Raw genomic sequence first — 19,695 nt, 5'->3', positions numbered from 1 at the left:
ATAAAAGGTTTACTTCATTACCAATCCAATGTTGTGTGATTACAAAGCCAGAACTTTACACTTGTCATATAACTCTTTTATAAGGTTGCTTCTGAATTGGTACTCACCCAGCTTATTTAGGGTCTTTTCAATCCTGTCCAGTTTCCTCCTCACAACCTCTCGATCTGTGACTCCCTTTGTAAAAGATTTGCCTGTTCTCCAACTCACGATCATGTAAATTATGATGTATATTAAGAATAAAAAGGCTCCAGTCTTTGTAGCTCCTCGCATTGAAAACTTCATTGTGCTTTCACACAAAGGATTACATTAGTTATTCTGTCTCTTCTCTATAGCCAGCAGCTTTACAGATAAGTTGTACAATAAAGCAGATCTTATCTTAAAGATACCATTGCTTATCATAGTTTACAGTTGTTTAATAAAACAAGATTTAATGAGGCTGACATCAGAACAGAGTCAACACACTGCTTTTAAGGGGAACTACAACATCTACATATAGCCTAATAGTACCTTGCTGACTTGAGGGTGGACAAAGTACACCAGCATTTACTGTGCCTACAAGCATGTTCAACTTCCTTGATTTGATCCTGTTTGGTTTTACAACATGCAAATATCTTATCAGTGACAACCTGGAGCAGATGTTGGTCAGTCTTTATTACTTGCAATACTTATATACTGCACATTACTGGAACTATCATCATACACATATTACACTTAAGATTATGGTCCTGAATGAATGTTCAAATCTTCAAAAAACTTTGGGGTTAATGGCTTGTTTTAGTTTTTTTGGCAGACACGTTTGCGTCACAATTACGCATTTATCAAATTATACAAAGCCACTGAGCTTTGGCAGTAGCAAAAATAGATCCTTTTTGTCACTCAGACTTTTTTGTGTTGGTTGGAAGAAAACATCAGCAGAAAACCGCACTTTAAAATGTAACTGTCATTTTTATTTTTATTTCTTTTATTTTGGAAAAGTCATTTATAGCTACCGAAGCCTGCATATCAAAATGTTAACGCCACAGGGGGATTGACGTGCTGACGTGTAAGGGTGAGCGTATTGTGTCACTTCCGGTGTTCCGCGTTACAAACGCTAGTTTGCTGCTCCAGCAAAAATTTACTCAACTCTGCTTTACTGTTTAAATTAGCAGCTATTTGCCTGGATTGCATTTGAATTACAATTGTTCTACTCAAGCACTTATACTTAGCTTCACTTACAGCGACTGACTCGCTGAATTTACAATTGTTAAAACGTTGTTAGCTACTTTAGCTTAGCCATTAGCAATGGCTAATTCCTCTCCCTCTCCTGCTCTTTCTTGCTCTGTGTGTCAAATGTTTAGCTATTCCTCTGCCTCCTTTAGTGATAACGATACATGTAATAAATGTAGTGTATTCGCTGCTCTGGAGGCAAGGCTTAGTGAATTTGAGGCACGGCTCCGCACCATGGAATCAGAATCATATGCTTCCGTAGCTAGCCAGCGCCATGCAGTTAATGCGGGCCACCATACTGTAGCTTCTGCTAGCTGTCCCCTGGCAGACCCCGAGCAGCCGGGCGAGTGGGTGACTGTCCGAGGGAAGCGTAGCGTTAAATCTAAACCAGGGAGGGCACATGATGACGGTCGCTCTAAACCGGAGCGTCTTCGCCTCTCTAACACTTACTCCCTACTCAGTGATACACCCGCTGAGAAGCCAATTCTGGTTATTGGGAGCTCTATACTGCGATATGTGAAGCCGGCGGCCCCAGCAGCTACAGCACCTACGGTCATATGTGTCCCCGGGGCTAGAGCGGGCAATATAGAATCCCTTCTAAAGCTGTAGGCTAAAAAGAACCGTAAATACAGTAAGATCATACTTCACGTAGGGGGTAATGGTCGTAAATCGGAGATCACTAAAATTAATGTTGAGTCACTTTGTGCATACGCAAAGACAATGTCGGACTCAGTAGTTTTCTCTGGAACCCTGCCAAACCTGACCAATGATGAAATGTACAGCCGTACGTCATCCTTCCACCACTGGATGTCGGGGTGGTGCCCAGCTAATGATTCGGGCTATGTGAATAATTGGGGGGCGTTCTGGGGAAAGCCTGGTCTGATGGAGAGAGACGGCGGTAACACTTTACTTGACAGTACCGACATAACCATGACATGACACTGTCATAACTATGACATGACACTGTCATGAATGTGTCATAAACCTTATAAACAAGTCATAAACGTTTATGACTTCTGTCATTAAGTGTCATTCGGTTTTTGTCATGACAAGTTGACATTGTTGGGCTTGTCTTGATTATGACAACTTGACATTAATCAAAGTGATATTACCAGAAGTTGTCTTGGTCATGACAACTTGACATTAAATTTGTCTTGATTATGACACTTTGACATTAATCAAAGTGTCATTACCAGAAGTTGTCTTGGTCATGACAAGTTGACATTAAATTAGTTTGGGGTGTCTTTGTTATAACAACTTCACACTTAACCAGGATGACATTACCAGAGGATGTCTTTGTCATGACAACTTGACATAAACAGAAATTCACCCTTTTTGTATTCATGACATTTTGACCTAATGATTATTATAATTAGATGTGCAAGATTAGAGACCAATTCTAGCACTTTTTCAGATAGATGTCTGACAGGAAATTTCACAAAACTGGGTGTCATGACACTGTTATGACAGTGTAACTAATAAATATTTGGACCTCAAGTAGTGGTACCAATTGTATTTGTCATTAAGATATCATGGATAAGACTTGCTGTCATGACAACATTATGACAGTGTAACTAATAAATATTTTGACCTCAAGTAGTGGTACCAATTGTATTTGTCATTAAGATATCATAGATAAGACTTGCTGTCATGACAACATTATGACAGTGTAACTAATAAATATTTTGACCTCAAGTAAAGTGGTAACATTTTTATTTGTCATTAAGATATCATAGATAAGACTTGCTGTCATTACCATATTATGACAGTGTAACAAATACATTCTTTGACCTCAAGTAAAGTGGTAACATTTTTATTTGTCATTAAGATATCATAGATAAGACTTGCTGTCATGACAACATTATGACAGTGTAACGAATACATTCTTTGACCTCAAGTAAAAGTGGTAACATTTTATTTTTGCCCTCAAGTAAAGTGGTACCAATTGTATTTGTCATTAAGATATCATGGATAAGACTTGTTGTCATGACAACATTATGACAGTTAACAAATACATATTAACTTTGCCCTCAAGTAAAGTGGTACCAACTGTATTTGTCATTAAGATATCATGGATAAGACTTGTTGTCATGACAACATTATGAAGTGTAACGAAAATATTCTTTGACCTCAAGTAAAGTGGTAACATTTGTGTTTGTCATTAAGATATCATAGATAAGACTTGCTGTCATTACCACATTATGACAGTGTAACAAATATATTCTTTGACCTCAAGTAAAGTGGTATTAATATACACAGAAATATGGCATACATACAGATAAACTAACTGAAAAAAATAAAGTGTGCACACAAAAGAAACCCTCTTCAGTTCTATGAGCTCAATTGTTCTTTGATGACAAGAGTTCAGAGATGTTCAACATTGGGTCCCATGTGAGTTTGGTTTCCGTTTGTCCTTCCACCATGAAGAATGAATCAAGGGAAATCCATCTAGGTTCAGAGTCTCGATCCTGAACTGGGAATCTCGAAACCCTGGAAGTCTCTGGGATGTGAAGAATCGATGTGATTCAATATCCCTCTGTGGACTGGGCCTCCCCCGCGTAGCCTTTTCACCTCCTCCACCTGTAGATAAGGCCAAAACATTTCTCTCAATTACTATTCAGTAATAAAATCAATTGCTTAGGCTACAATGAAAATAAAATGAGGTCATATTTCAGTTAACCCCTATTGAAATATCTAAACCTCTATTCAGTTTGTACAACCGTTCTTAAATTTCTTAGGTATCAAACGTATATAAATCCCTTTCATGTACCAAAAGCACATTTATATTAATAGGCAACCTTTATACAAACAATGCATTTCTAATTCAAGTTGTATGGAACCTTAGTAACATTAACACTATCCTAAATATAATTGCATAAATTGCATGTAAACATCTCTCAAATTGTATTATTTTCCCATAACTTAAGCTACAGTGTTGTAATCTAGAGGCATTAAGACTTGCGTGCTTATTTATCCCTCCCTGTAACTGTAGAAAGAATGCACTAAAAATTAGCCTCTTTAAGTTAGCTACTTCACCATAAACTCCAGTTAAACAGTTAAACTCACAATTTGTACTAACATTCATTCAACAAAATACCCACAGCTAGCAATAGTTGAAAAGCAACATTATACTTTCCATAACCAATAGATATAATCATTAGCCTTTTCACAGGCAATATGCAGTAGCTAGTCTGCTAGCCTTTTGTGGCTAATTACCCTATTAGCATATGAATACAGCACCTTAGCTAACCCGTTAGCTTAATGCTATTAGCACCGATTAGCATGGATGCTAGCAAACTCTAGTGTTAAGGAGTGACTCACCATTTTGCTGCCTATAACTCCGTGACGATAGTTGATTCAGGCACAGCTCTCTTTCACTCTATTTACAACAAGGTATAGCCAGTATTAGATAGTATTTAGTATGTAGAATTGATTTATTTCACTAACTGGCGTTCTTTCTATCTTACTCTTATCAGAGTGTGCACAAGCCGCGCACTGTTTTAACCACACCCTCGACCTTGTGCTGGCATATGGTATTGAAATTGAGGATTTAATAATATTTCTGCAGAATTCGGTATTATCAGATCATTCTATAATTACTTTCGAATTCTTACTACCCGACTATATTAAATTAGATAAAAGCTTCTACACTAGATGCCTATCTGACAATGTTATAGCTAAATTTAAGGAAGATATTCCAACAGCATTTGACTCTATGTCATGCCTTAACATAACAGAGGACCTTTATGTTAACCTCAGTCCCTCTCAAATTAATACATTTGTAGACGGTGCTACGACTAGCCTACGAACTATGGAGCCAGGACAGTGACAGTAACCTGTAGTATTGAAAATAAAAATTGGCATTGAAACAACAAATATTGGAACTGAAAAATGTTGAACTGAAATATAAAACACAAACATCAAAAAGTATTAATCTCCCAATGCTATTATTTTATTTCACTTTGACATTTGTTTGGATTATGATAGGTTTTTCAATGCCAATCTACATTTTTTCTTGATGTCTGACTTTTTTCAGTGACGTTTTTTTTTTTTACGCTGTCAGGATTTTTACAATGTCACTGGTTTTCAGTTTCAACTTTCTGTCACTGTTTTGGCGTAGGGAGGAGGGGCCTGAGAGGAGGGACAAAGGGGCGTGGTTTACAGGTAATTTGCATAGGCTACTGGGAGAGACCGCAGCTCCACAGGCATCCTCACCGATCCATGTGTTATAACCACACACCACCGCAATGGCTTCCACAAGTTCACCTGGAACCTCCAAATCTATGTAAGTCTGTTTATTTCTGCCATTTTATTTCACGTAGAAGCAGGCTGGTTTACTGTTAACTTTAAATGTAGGCCTAATCTGTGCTGTTTTGACAGAGGTTAGAACTGTTCTCTTAATACATCCATGGTTAGCAAACGTCAGCTAACGTGTGGCTAATTATAGATAAATTACTCCGCCGGGGATGTCAATCTATCTTTCATAATCTAGTATTTATAATAACAGTAATTCCTGTCCTTTAGGAGTCCTAAGGCCAGTGTTACTGCTGGTGCACGCGGGCTTGACTCTCCGGCATCTCTCATTAGCTCCGTCATGGATGTCTTAAGAGAACGAGCTCAGCTCTCTCTACCTGTCGCTAACACTGGCACGGAGCGTTAACGCCCCTCCCCATAACTATCCTCCAATCACAAGTATAGCTGCTGACTAGGCAAATCACACAGGCAGAACGCGTTTACTGACATCTCCTAAAACTGGGAAAACACAGTTACTGAAAAACTGCCTTAGCTGAACATAAGTTAACATTATCATGTAAACAGTCCAGTACAATATTTTATAACTGTTAAACTGATATTATCGGTTAAAGGTTTACTTGGACATACATGTATAAACTTGTTTGTAAACAAAAACTAGTATGTCTGTAGTATTTCTGGCTTAAAGGCATAACCTTTACATTTCTCATCCGATTTCACTAAGTTGTGTATAATTACAGGCACCTTCGACTGGGAGGCAGCTTATGGAGAGACTGCTGAAAAGGCTTCAGGAAGTTCTGCAAGCGTCAGCCTGTGGATTTTGACTATTTACACTTACACTGTTTTAATTCCGAAATGGGGACTTGTACCCTTCGCGCATAGGCCAGTACACATTAACCCTCATATGCATTATCATTGCATTTACTGTAATTTGTTATGAAATAGAGAGAGTATCTTACTTGAATATATTTATTTATTATTCACTGAAAATGTATAGATTTAACTGTTTTGCTGGAGTCCATACTGTAAATGCATGTCATTTCAAAAACTGTTAAGGATTAAAATCAGTACTACATATAAAGTAGTAGTGGTATTTGTCATTTTAAAATAACAAACAAAATGTTTTTCCTGTGTTGTCCTGCCATGTTTATGTGTAAAGAATCACATAGTTAAGTGCAGTCATGCAAAGCTATCCGCCATTGGCTGCCCTCAGTTCTGCCACAGTCTGCGGCCTCAGAGGGCACTGGATGGGTGGTAAAAGTACTCCACTGGCAGACTCTTCTGTCACTCTGTCATGGTCCCCCTCCAAGAAAAGATCTTGTATATCCTGTAATTGACAAGTAATGTTAAAAGACTGAAGTTGCTTTTAGAATACTTCACTAAACAATTACTTTTTTTGTAAATTAAATGCACACTTTAGGTGTGCATTTAATTGGTTATGCACATATGGCCATAATAAACATCCAAAACAAAATTGAAAAAAAAGGTTTAATTGAACATTTTGAAGCTGCACAGGGTCCTGGAGAAGTCTGGTAAAGTGTCAAGGTCCCTCTGGAGGCGTGGTACAAATATATAGTGGGTACAAAATAAATGCAGACTGTTGGAGGGATTTAGCAGGCGACCCTCTTAAAGACTGACTCATCAGTGCACTATTAATATCACTTTAAACCCCCAAGTGGGCTAGCTGATGTGGTATTAGCTAGCGTGTAGCCTTGTTCAACGGGAGACTTACTATAAATAGCCACAAGTTAGCTGACGTGTGCTAACTTGTGATTGGAGGATAGTTATGGGGGGAGGGGCGTTAACGCTCCGTGCCAGTGTTAGCGACAGGTAGAGAGAGCTGAGCTCGTTCTCTTAAGACATCCATGACGGAGCTAATGAGAGATGCAAGCGAGTCAAGCCTCGTGCACCAGCAGTAACACTGGCCTTAGGACTCCTAAAGGACAGGAATTACTGTTATTATAAATACTAGATTATAAAAGATAGATTGACATCCCCGGCGGGAGATTTATCTATAATTAGCCACACGTTAGCTGACGTGTGCTAACCATGGATGTATTAAGAGAACAGTTCTAACCTCTGTCAAAACAGCACAGATTAGGCCTACATTTAAAGTTAACAGTAAACCAGCCTGCTTCTACGTGAAATAAAATGGCAGAAATAAACAGACTTACATAGATTTGGAGGTTCCAGGTGAACTTGTGGAAGCCATTGCGGTGGTGTGTGGTTATAACACATGGATCGGTGAGGATGCCTGTGGAGGTGCGGTCTCTCCCAGTAGCCTATGCAAATTACCTGTAAACCACGCCCTTTTATCCCTCCTCTCAGGCCCCTCCTCCCTACGCCAAAACAGTGACAGAAAGTTGAAACTGAAAACCAGTGACATTGTAAAAATCCTGACAGCGCGAAAAAAAAACGTCACTGAAAAAGTCAGACATCAAGAAAAATGTAGATTGGCATTGAAAAACCTATCATAATCCAAACAAATGTCAAAGTGAAATAAAATAATAGCATTGTGAGATTAATACTTTTTGATGTTTGTGTTTTATATTTCAGTTCAACATTTTTCAGTTCCAATATTTGTTGTTTCAATGCCAATTTTTATTTTCAATACTACAGGTTACTGTCACTGTCCTGGCTCCATAACGAACGACCTTAGACTCTGTTGCTCCCCTGAAAAAGAAGATGATGAAGCAAAGGAAATTAGCACCTTTGTATAACTCTCAAACTCGTGAATTAAAACAAATCTCGTAAAAACCTTCGAAAGTAAGTGCGCGCTCCACCAAAGTGGAAGAATCCCGTTTGGATTGGCAAGAGAGTCTCAAAACCTATAGGAAGGCCCTAAGAAAGGCCAGATCAGACTCATCACTAATGAAGAAAATAAGAACAACCCAAGGTTTCTTTTCAGCACTGTAGCCAGGCTGACAGACAGTCAAAGCTCTACTGAGACATCTATTCCTGTAGCTCTGAGTAGTGATGACTTCATGAGCTTCTTTAATGATAAAATTACAACAATTAGAGATAAAATTCATCACCTTTTGCCCTCAACTTCTAACGGTTCACCTTTTAAACGCAGGGTCGCTAGAAATAACGACATAGTCTTCATACTACTAATTTTTTTACTCAAAGAAGCGTTACCCGTGGTTAACACTTCATTACTAAATATGATCAATCTGTCCTTATTAACAAGTTATGTACCGCAGTCATTTAAAAAGCTGTCATAAAACCTCTTCTGAAAAAACCCACCCTCGATCCTGAGGTCTTAGCAAACTATAGACCTATATCTAACCTTCCCTTTCTATCCAAGATCCTTGAGAAGGTAGTTGCTAATCAGTTATGTGATTTTCTACATAGCAATAGTTTATTTGATGACTTTCAATCAGGATTTAGAAAGCATCATAGCACAGAGACGGCACTAGTGAAAATTACTAATGACCTTCTAACTGCTGCAGACAAAGGACTTGTCTCCATCCTTGTTTTACTTGATCTTAGTGCTGCATTTGACACTATTGACCATACAATCCTGTTACAGAGATTGGAACACTTAGTTGGCATTAAAGGAATTGCTCTAAACTGGTTTAAGTCCTATTTCTCTGATCGATCTCAATTTGTTAATGTTAATGATAAATCCTCCAAGTACACTAAAGTTAGCCATGGCGTTCCTCAAGGCTCAGTGCTTGGACCAATTCTATTCTCCTTATATATGCTTCCTCTAGGCAATATTATTAGGAAACACTCAATTAACTTTCACTGTTATGCGGATGACACCCAATTATACTTGTCAATCAAACCAGACGAAACCAGTCAGCTAGCTAAACTTCAAGCGTGCATTAAAGATATAAAATCCTGGATGACCTATAATTTTCTGATGTTAAACTCTAACAAAACTGAAGTTATTGTCCTGGGCCCTAAACACCTCAGAACCTCATTATCTAAAGACATAGCTACTCTGGATGGTATTGCCCTGGCCTCCAGCACTACTGTCAGAAATCTAGGGGTTATTTTTGATCAGGATATATCCTTTAACGCCCATCTAAAACAAACCTCAAGAACAGCCTTTTTTCATCTTCGTAACATTGCCAAAATTAGGAATATCCTGTCTCAAAACAATGCTGAAAAACTAGTCCATGCATTTGTTACGTCCAGGCTGGACTATTGTAATTCCCTACTGTCAGGTTGCTCAAATAAGTCCCTAAAGACTCTCCAGCTGATCCAAAATGCTGCAGCGCGTGTTCTCACAAGAACTAAGAAAAGAGATCATATTTCACCAGTATTAGCTTCTCTGCACTGGCTTCCTGTTGAATCCAGGATTGAATTTAAAATCCTTCTCTTGACCTACAAAGCTCTAAATGGTCTAGCACCATCATATCTAGAAGAGCTCCTAATACCTTATTGTCCCACTAGAGCACTGCGCTCCCAGAATGCAGAGTTACTCGTGGTACCTAGAGTCTCTAAAAGTAGAATGGGAGCCAGAGCCTTCAGTTATCAGGCTCCTCTCCTATGGAACCAGCTCCCGATCTGGGTTCGGGGGCAGAAACTGTAATCGCTTTCAAGAATGAACTTAAAACTCTTCTATTTGATAAAGCTTATAGTTAGGGAGTGAGGAGTTGCAGTGTCCACCTAACTGGCCCACCTGCTTCTCTTCATAATTGTTAGATTAATAATATATAACAAAGTAGAGGGAGGCAGGCCAGCAAAGCCAGATCCGGCAGGGGAGAGTTCAAAGCCCGAAAAAGCTACCTCTCCTTATGACCTGTCTCTCTTAGTTACGCTGTTATAGTTACGCTGTTATAGTTTTAGACTGCCGGGGGACTTCCTTCCGTTGACACACTGAGCTGCTCTCTCCTCTCCCTTTCTATTACTATTTCTATTACTATTACTATTTGTGTTTATCCCGTCCCAGAAATGCTTGTTATTAATCCTAGCTTCTGGGGAGTTTACTCCCCGGAGTCCTTATGTTTTTTTCCCCCAGCGTATTTCTGCGGAGAACGTTGGCACCAAGATCTTGTCGCCATGGGCCTGCTGCACTCCCTGCTGAGGTTTTAGCGGTGCTCTGCAATGTCGTGCTGCGTCCTGCTGAACCCTACTGCTTCCTGCTGAACCCTGCTGCTTCCTGCTGAACCCTGCAGCTTCCCGCTACGTCCATCCATGCTCTGCTGGGCCACGCTACATCCTGTAACACCCTGCAGCGCCCTGATATGACATGAACTACTACGACTACCATTTGAAGTCACTGTTCCATTATTAATGTGACTATTATTGCCACTTGTTCATCACAACCCCAACCAGCCCGTCAGACAGCGCTACCAAGAGCCTGGGTCTGTCCGAGGGTTTCTTCCCAAGAGGGAGTTTTTCCTCCGCCACTGTGCACTGCTTGCTCTTGAGGGACTTATTGTAATTGTTGGGGCTTTGTAAATTATAGAGTGTGGTCTAGACCTACTTTATCTGTAAAGTGTCTCGAGATAACCTGTGTTATGATTTGCTACTATAAATAAAATTGAATTGAAATTGAATTGAATATCATTCATCACTTTTTTGTTGTATCTGTATCTTGTGATAATAGATAGATAGATAGATAGATTTTTATTGATCCCAAAAAATGGGAAATTACGGTGTTGCAGCAGCAAAAATATCAGACACACATCACACATACAGAATATACATGAAAGTAAAAAGAAAAAAAAAAAAAAAAAAAATAACAGGATACAATATAAGAACAAATAGTTTAAAATAATAAGTTGGGAATGAAAACTGTACAACTGTGTAAATAGTTTTGATAAAGCTGTAGGTAAACAAACCTGTTGTGCAAGTTGCAATTAGTCAGTCCCTCCCGGAAAAACACAATTATGCGATCGCATAATTCAATGCATAATCAGCGCGAAAGTCCGCATATTTATGGGGGGGCATTTTTTCAAATACGCTGCACTTTCGCCGCATAAATTGCCGATTTCCACAGCGCAATACGCGGGGCTTGCATGATTTCATAATCCCCGCATTTTCGTATGCAAAAAGTCACATATATCTTAGCAGAAAGTTGAAAAGATTTTGCGTTTACTTCACACAAGAGCAGCCATATCCCACTGTTGCCATGGGAACGTTATGAAGTGACGTAAATGCGACATGAACATCATCGAAAAACAGGTGTTGGAGGTTGAATTTGACATGTACTTTGAGTCTCTTAAGTTGGTATCCAATAAGAAAGCTATCTTAATATCTGATGTCTACTCAAATTTCTTTGGTTAAGTGCTCCTGCTGTCTGTCTCTTTTGTATCTTTTATTCCCTCTGTTTAGACTATTACTTTTATTTTTACTTTCATATTATATTATTTGTATATATTTTTGTATCTTATTTGTTTATGTATTGCGATGACTGAATATCTGTAAACAATTTTTTTAAATAAAGTTAAAAAAAAGGGGGGGGGGGAATCCCCCTTTTTCTCTTTTTCATCAAACCACAGTTTTTGCAATTTCCCGCTATTTTTGCAAGTTCCTACAATTTCATCGCATAAAATTGCATAAATATCCTGCATATTCCATCGCATTTTTTAAGAAAACGTGCCGCATAATCAAGGATTTTTGGCCCGCAACAATCACAAAAAACTCCACATTTTTCTGGAAGGACTGATTAGTGCAGTTGTGATGTCTATGAGTCTTATCTGTCACTCAGTGAAGAAGTGTTAGTGCCGGCAGGAATGATTTCTTGTATCGGTCTGTGCGATATCAAAGCTGTTGGAGCCTCTTACAGAAGGTGCTCCTCTGTTGGACCAGTGTGGGGTGGAGAGGGGGTCAGGGTTATCCATGATAGATAACTGTTTGTTCAGTGACCTCCTCTCCATCACAGCTTAAAAGTGTCCTGTTTGCAGCCAATAACGGATCCAGCCTTCCTGATCAGTTTGTTCAGTCTGTTTGTGTCGCTGGTTCCGATGCTGCTTCCCCAGCAGATGGCGGAGGAGAACAGAGCGCTGGCCACAACAGACTGGTAGAACATCTCCAACTGTCTGCTGCACACGTTGAAGGATCTCAGCTTCCTCAGGAAATAGAGTCTGCTCATCCTCTTCTTGTAGACTGCAGTGCTGTTGATTTTCCAGTTCAGCCTCTTGTCGATGTTGACACCCAGGTATCTGTACTCCTCAACCATGTCCACATCTCCACCCAGGATGCAAAGGGACTGCGGAGCCGTTCCCTTCCTCCTGAAGTCAATCACCATCTCTCTGGTCTTATCCACGTTCAGCAGCAGGTGATTCTTACCAGACCACTCCACAAAGTTGTTACCAGATTTGAGTAGCTTTAAATCAGTGTGTCATTACACTCTGCTACTACTGTCCGTTACCTGAAACCCAACCCACCTTGAAAAGAGGAAGTATCTAACAGGAAGTAAGCCATTAAACACATTGATCCAAACAGACTGTAGTGTTATATTAGTCTCTGGTTGGAACTTCTTTCTTAGTCAGGATTAGGGCTGCACGATATGAGGAAAATATCTAATTGCGATTATTTTGACTGATATTGCGATTGCGATATGATTCACTATATTGGAGGGAATGATCATGTTTGTATTCTTATTCTCATTTTCATTGAAAATTGAAAGAAATTAAAAGAAATTAAAATGATTATAGTGTGATTTTTGCGAGGATCTGTACCAAACAAAGATTTTTTTCTTTAGTCTGTAGGAAAGGATTTGTAGGCCGAAACGTCTCTGCAGTACCACAATACTTCATTCAGAATGGTTTGACACATATTTTGCCTTTTCACAGATATTGCACTAGTCCATAATACAATTTATATTACAATGAACTGTGCAGCCCAAATCAAGATGGCAGTCTAATTGGGAGCAGTTTGCATTTAAAGGCCCAAGGAACAAGATACTAGGATGCAGGATACAGGATACAAAAAAGGCAGTTAATTCGTAAAAATGTTTTATTTACTTTTATTGGTTTTACTTTTTTTTTGGTTAAACCCAAAAGTGCAGCATAGGTAATCACTGCAGATGCACTGGTTTTCCAGAAAGTATAAGTTCCTCTACATAGAATTGTTAAGAAATAAATGTGGTTGACAGTGGTAAAAGGACCCAAAATGACATAGATCATCTGATCACAGCCATGTCATCATATCTACAGCATCATGGGCAACATGACACTCTTCTCTGATCAGGATCCAGAAACGGTGTACCCCAGTCAGGATGTGATATGGGATACGTTTGAACAGGTCTTCCAGGCAGTGTGGGACCTGGTCACATACGCTCCAGTGTTCAGAGACTATTACTACCAAGGTCTCACCCAGTTCTACATGGACAACGTCATGTATCTGGAACTGCGAGCTTTACTCCCACAGGTACACTACTGGCACGCCTAGTGTGTCCAGTGCATTCCGTTGTCTGTTAATTTATTATTAAGTGTTTAGTTTTTTTGTTGCTTAGATATACGAGTTGGACGGCAGCACTCATGACGCAGCCTGGACTCTGAAGACCTACCAGGAGGTCACCAGACAGTTCACAGCAGACCACCCAGACTTCTTTGGAGCAAGAATAATCTTCACAATCCATAGGTGACTACCCTTAGGCTACATTAACATTACTATGTTTTTTTAAGTGGAGTTTTGAGCCAAAAGCGACCTGTGCAAAGTTTTTTTATCTCCAGTAGAAGAACTGATCTCCGTTTAAACTAAAATGCCCAAACCTCAAATCTCAGGAACATTCCTGAGCAGAGGTATAATCAGATAGAATGACTAAAAAAATTAAAACAATTAGCCAATACTGACCATTACATCAATGCATAAGATAAACATTTTGATTTGCATATTTGTTAAGCATCCCTTAATTAGGACCACAATCAAAATGGCAACACAGTCTGTTACTTTAACCATATCTTTGGCATATCTGCAATGCAACTTGGTACTTATTGGCAGACATAATAGCAGACATCTGTGACAACTGAAATTGAACCAACTGTGATGTGTTGGTCAGGATCTAGACTCAATGCTGCCCTAACTGCAGATGTATGGTAGGTGTCACATGAAGAGAATTCCTAGTGATTTTGGTGAGCCCCTGATCTTCCGTTAGCCTGGATGCCAGCCGAACTTAGCCCTGCCCACAACATTTGAGGTCGGGAAGTTTGGTCTGGACTTGATTCATTGTGGAGCAACTATGCTCGAACCAGAGCTGTTCGGACCAATCAAATTGTCAGGGCGGGCTTTATACCATGATGGACAGATGACCAACAGTAATGTAATCAACCACATCACCAAAGAGCGCTTAGATTGAATTAGTTTACAACTAAGATGGCTGCCGCTGGAGAATTGAGATCATAGATATATATACTGAGTCAGTAATGAATTGAGATGTGTAGATTCCGCCATTGTGTCTGTTATAGAAGATATCGACAGCGCATTAATTTTAAAAGATAAACAAGGCATTTGTCGATCGAAAAGATGTTTTTGCCATCCTTCCTACAGGATTCGGCAAAAGTTGAATTTATTAGCTGGCCCCGATGGTCGCTAAGAAGATGGGGCGCATACGTCACATACTCCGTTGCTCTGATTAGTTGTAGGTCTATCCAATTGAGTGCAGAGGCATTTTCTTTCCTGGTTCGGTTGAAATATAATCACAGCCCAATGGAGCAGTATCAGACTCATATTCTGACTAGAATCTGAGTATGATGACATCAGGCTAATCTTCCATGCATCTCCACAGTCAAGTGAAGATTTCCACTTTTATTGACCACGTGCATGTTTGTGACACCTGACCTTTCCTATTGAGCCATTATCAGGCCAAATTTAATTAAGTTTATTATAGGATCCCCATTAGATGTGTCCTTAAACACAGCTAGTGTCCCTGGGTCCACATTTTTACCAGATGTTTTGGTGTTGGTGTTACCAGATTTTACCAGGCAGGGTGGGGGAAAAGTAAATCAACTTTATGCACAAAATATTTCTAATCTCATGTGGTCAAGAAAATGAATTGCAATTAAGTTTACCACATTCTACTCTCAATGCGTCGACCTCCTTTGAATTGAATGGCCCCAGAATAACACAGTCTTATATCACATATTTCCTAGGAACAGCCAAAACTTCTAACCAGTGTTGTAATGTAACAAAGTACAAATACTTTTTACTGTATTTAAGTAGATTTTTCACGTATCTACATTTTACTTCGTTATTTATATTTCTGGAAACTTTTACTTTTATTCCACTATTTTCCCTAAGTGTCTTCCTTACTTGTTACTTGCAAGAAATGTTTTTGTGCGTTTGTACGTTGTACGTTGTACGTTTCTTTTTTTTTCTCTTTGTTGATGTCAGACTTTGAATTTGATGTTTAAGAAGGTTTGGAAACTGTGCATATTATGCTCTACTATAAGGAAGCCACAATAAAGTTCAAAGGTTGTTTTTTTCTCACCTAGCCAGAACGCCCATAATTTCCATCAATAGTAATTAGACGTCTGAACAAGTTGTACCTTTCTAATAATCAGAACTACAAAAGTACTAACAACAATGCAACAGTTTAAAACTGATTGGGGAAACCAGTCAAACCATAAAGGAGTATTTATAGAAGGAGGCTTGGTTCTCAAGTTTTGGATGAACCCATAATCCAGTAACCAGTTGTTAGAACTCTGTACTGTTGAATATATCTCATCCATGAACCAATTTGTTTTCTGAATCATGCTTTTTATGCCACCGTTAACCTTTTACTTTTCCATCCCCTTATGATTTGTTTTCCTTTCTCTACAATGGAGGCTATTTCTGTCAGAGATGATAATGCACATAAAAGTAGAAATAGATTACTAAGAAGAACATTTATATTTTTCAAACCTGAAATTTACCTAACAGCACCAAACCTATTGCATAAAAAATGCCTCAAGATGTAGTATTTGTTATAGTCGGCCAATTGTTATAGAACTAAAAACTTTACCTTGTCATAGTTGAATTATGAAGGTTTGGTTGGTAAAATAGGTATACATAGAACCTCAAAGTCCCATTGACACCTCTTGATTATGCAAATCTCACAATTTGAAACTGCCGCCGAAAACGGGCGAATCTCAACAAAGCCAGGTGTCACCCAACTTTTGTATTCATGAAACAGAAAAAATTTCAAAGTGACTTGTTTGGGGCATATTTTTCCATGTAGCTCTTAGTCTCGGCCCCCCTTTGCTACCAGATGGGTCTGACCCATGAGTTTGGCTGTGGGGCAGGGGGAGCTGCCCCCCTGGTGGCTGAAACGGATAATTGCATTGTTTAATAATTATTCTGGCATGACCAGATATTTTATAAATATCTTAAATAACACAAAACAACTAAATGGTGGTAGGTAATACATCTGATTTCATATACTGCTTTACTAAAAAAATATGTCCTGGCTGACGATGGGAGCAGCAGGATGTAAAAAACGAAAATTTATGTTGCTAGTCTGGACATCTTACCGTGCCAAGGTTGCAATAAAGGTTTCCTAAATGCCATGTATATACATTTGATGTCAGCTTACTAATTGATTGCGGGTTTTGTGTAGATTTGGACTTTATTCCACCTTTGTTTAAACGGCGAAGTGGAGGAAGCCTAGTGACGAGTCCATAGCAACCAGTTTGTGTGTTGAATGTTACCCACAGTGCCTTACTGAATGGTCTCAATGTTTTATTGTTTTATTTCATGTGAATACTAGTTTACTACAGGAGTAACTTAGTATTTCAAGTAATGCAGTAATGCAGGAAGTGTACATTTAGTTTCTATGCTTATTGTGTTTCCACAACAACGTTAGTTAGTAAATCTACTCAAATGGCCACCACACCATAACAGAGGAGTGGGATGAGAAAGCAGAGGTTTAGTTACATATGTCAGTGTTGTAAATAACAATGGGAATCTGCATATCTTTGCCAAGTGCAAACCAGTGCAGAAGCTATTGATAAATTGTTGGGATAGGGTCATAGAATTTTTTTTACTGGCGAGGGGAGGGTCATGTCTATTTTGACTAAAGGACCCAAAACTCCTCCAGTGGCCCCTTCAATAAATAATGAAAAGTCCCTGATTGCAAATTTGGTTGGACTGTGTCGGAGTTCAGATGCTCCACAGTCTGACGCAACAGCCGGCGGGTGCCTGCCGGGGTCGATGGCTTGCCGAAATGAAATTGCGGGCATAACAAGCTCGCAGACTCGCTGTCTCTCCTTTTGATCAGCGCTGCTGTATATAGGAGAAAACACGGAGGGGAAAGGCTGCTCCTCAGCCACAAAACAGAAGAAAGAATTGACTGTTTTGGCGGACACAAGAGAGAAATACCTTTGTGTGCTCGCCGGACAATACTGGCGTATTTTCTACAGAAAGTCGCCAGATTTGTCGCTAGTCGCTTTTTTGAAAAAAAAGTCGCTAAGGGGGTCTGAAAAGTCGCTAAATCTAGTGACAAAGTTGCAAAGTTGGCAACACTGGAGCATCTGCAGCTTCGCTCAGCTCGTTGTAAAGAGGGGTGGGGCTGTGTGTGTGTGTGTGCGTGTCGCTCGTTGTAAACCAACCAATCAGCGCGCAGCTCATGTAAATATTCATGAGCATACCATATAAGGGAGAAAACCTCAGGGCTATTTCACAGGGTTGCATTAGGACGCATAGAACAGCACCTGGGCCATTTTCAGCCCAACCAAGTTTACATACCCTATTTGGAGACCTTAAGGAACAGTGTGAAATAACCTATATAATAATTTTATCACCCCTTTAAAGCTACATCTAACTAATAATATTTATGGTTTTATGACCACTGCTGCCAGCGAAGAAATTTACCTAAGCCAAACCTTTATTTAAACTGCAAAACAAGGCAAAGCTTAAACTCCCATCTTACGCTATGCCCCAGGTTTGAATCTGATGAAAACCCAAACATTTGCATTAACTTTTCTGCCTGATAGAATATATTTGGTTAAAAAAGGAGAGTTCTCTGCGTTTCGATGCAAGGACTCTGATGAAGATGTAACCTTACATCGAAACGTTAGTCACTGTTATGCACCTTAAGAAATAAAACCATCAAGTAAGAAAACATCTGTGTTGCACCGGCAATTTTTTGTTATTTACAATATATTTGGTGTCCTTGAGTGGAAGAGGAAAAAGGATCAACATGCATTTATAAATTGCGTAATTCTCCTTTATAAGCAGTATTTATAAGATGCTGTGTGTCAGTGATCTCAGCAATGCACTTTCCCACACAATACCTGTAATATAGCGAGACAATTAGCAATTAGCAATTATAACTCTTCAGTTCAAGCAATTTTTTACAAATTCTTTTTTTTTTAATTGGCAGAATAATAAATTGTACAAATAATTACTTTGTCCATTCATAAACTGTTGAGCAAATGCAACATTCAGGTGATATTATTCACTGACCAATGAGCAGGGATGTGCACTTCTTGATGGGCACTGTTGAGTATAAAAAAGTTAAAACAATGCTGATGTTTGATAACCATGTACTTTAATGTTTTGATGTATTCCATGTACGCTGCAGCTGGGGTAGGCAACTAGGATTGAATCAAATAACTGTTATATCTAAATCCATATCTTCTGTTTCATACCTACTCTCACAGATAGATCATTTAGCATACTGGAGGAATCCCTATTGTGCCCAAAGGAAGATACCTTCTGTCCCAGTCTTTTTGGAGCTGGCCCCTGCTGTCGCAGACTAGATTAAAACAAAGGAATATGTATTCCTGTAAGGATTGGAAATAATTGATGTCCACACGTTAGAACCTTTCATCTATGACCTGGAGTAACCTGGGAATTCAGAGGTGCGCCTTATCTTGGGGGACAACGGACCAATAGAGATAGTTTTCATTCAAGGAACCACCCACTACTCCAAAGAAAATATTTGTGAAACTTAGAAAGATTTGGGACTCTTAAAGGTCCTATGACATGCTGCTTTTTGGATGCTTTTACATAGGCCTTAATGGTCCCCTAATACTGTATCTGAAGTCTCTTTTATATAGACCTTAGTGGTCCCCTAATACTGTATCTGAAGTCTCTTTCCCGAAGTTCAGCCTTGGTGCAGAATTACAGCCACTAGAGCCAGTCCCAAAATGAGCTTTACTTAGGATGTGCCATTTCTGTGTCTGTAGCTTTAAATGCTATTGAGGAGGAGAGAGGGGGGGGCAAGGTGGAGGGTGGGGGCGTGGCCTTGACCAACTGCCATGCTTCGTTTGTTTGCAAGCCATGATGTTTCTCTCTCGTTCTCATGGGTGGGCCAAATTCTCTGGGTGGGCAAAGCAGAGAAAGGGGAGGTAACAT

The 19,695-nt window shown here is 39.3% G+C and overlaps 1 long non-coding RNA gene and 2 pseudogenes across 1 annotated transcript; 1 reads left to right on the top strand and 2 right to left on the bottom strand.

Annotated features, from left to right (window-relative positions):
* The window catches only part of LOC120563883, a 46,892-nt pseudogene extending 46,449 nt beyond the window's left edge, over window positions 1-443 (bottom strand).
* Window positions 444-1,281: 838 nt separating this feature from the next.
* LOC120564309 lies at window positions 1,282-2,484 on the top strand (annotated as a pseudogene).
* A 3,926-nt stretch (window positions 2,485-6,410) lies between these two features.
* Window positions 6,411-7,754, bottom strand: LOC120563884. Its single transcript, XR_005640022.1, has 2 exons — window positions 7,632-7,754; window positions 6,411-6,784 (listed from the first exon to the last, which is right to left on the bottom strand). It is a non-coding gene; the product is annotated as an uncharacterized LOC120563884 (long non-coding RNA).
* Window positions 7,755-19,695: the final 11,941 nt, after the last annotated feature.

The sequence above is a fragment of the Perca fluviatilis genome, chromosome 8, assembly GCF_010015445.1.
Source record: "Perca fluviatilis chromosome 8, GENO_Pfluv_1.0, whole genome shotgun sequence".
Lineage (NCBI taxonomy): Eukaryota > Metazoa > Chordata > Actinopteri > Perciformes > Percidae > Perca > Perca fluviatilis.
This window is presented reverse-complemented; position numbering and strand designations above follow the sequence as displayed.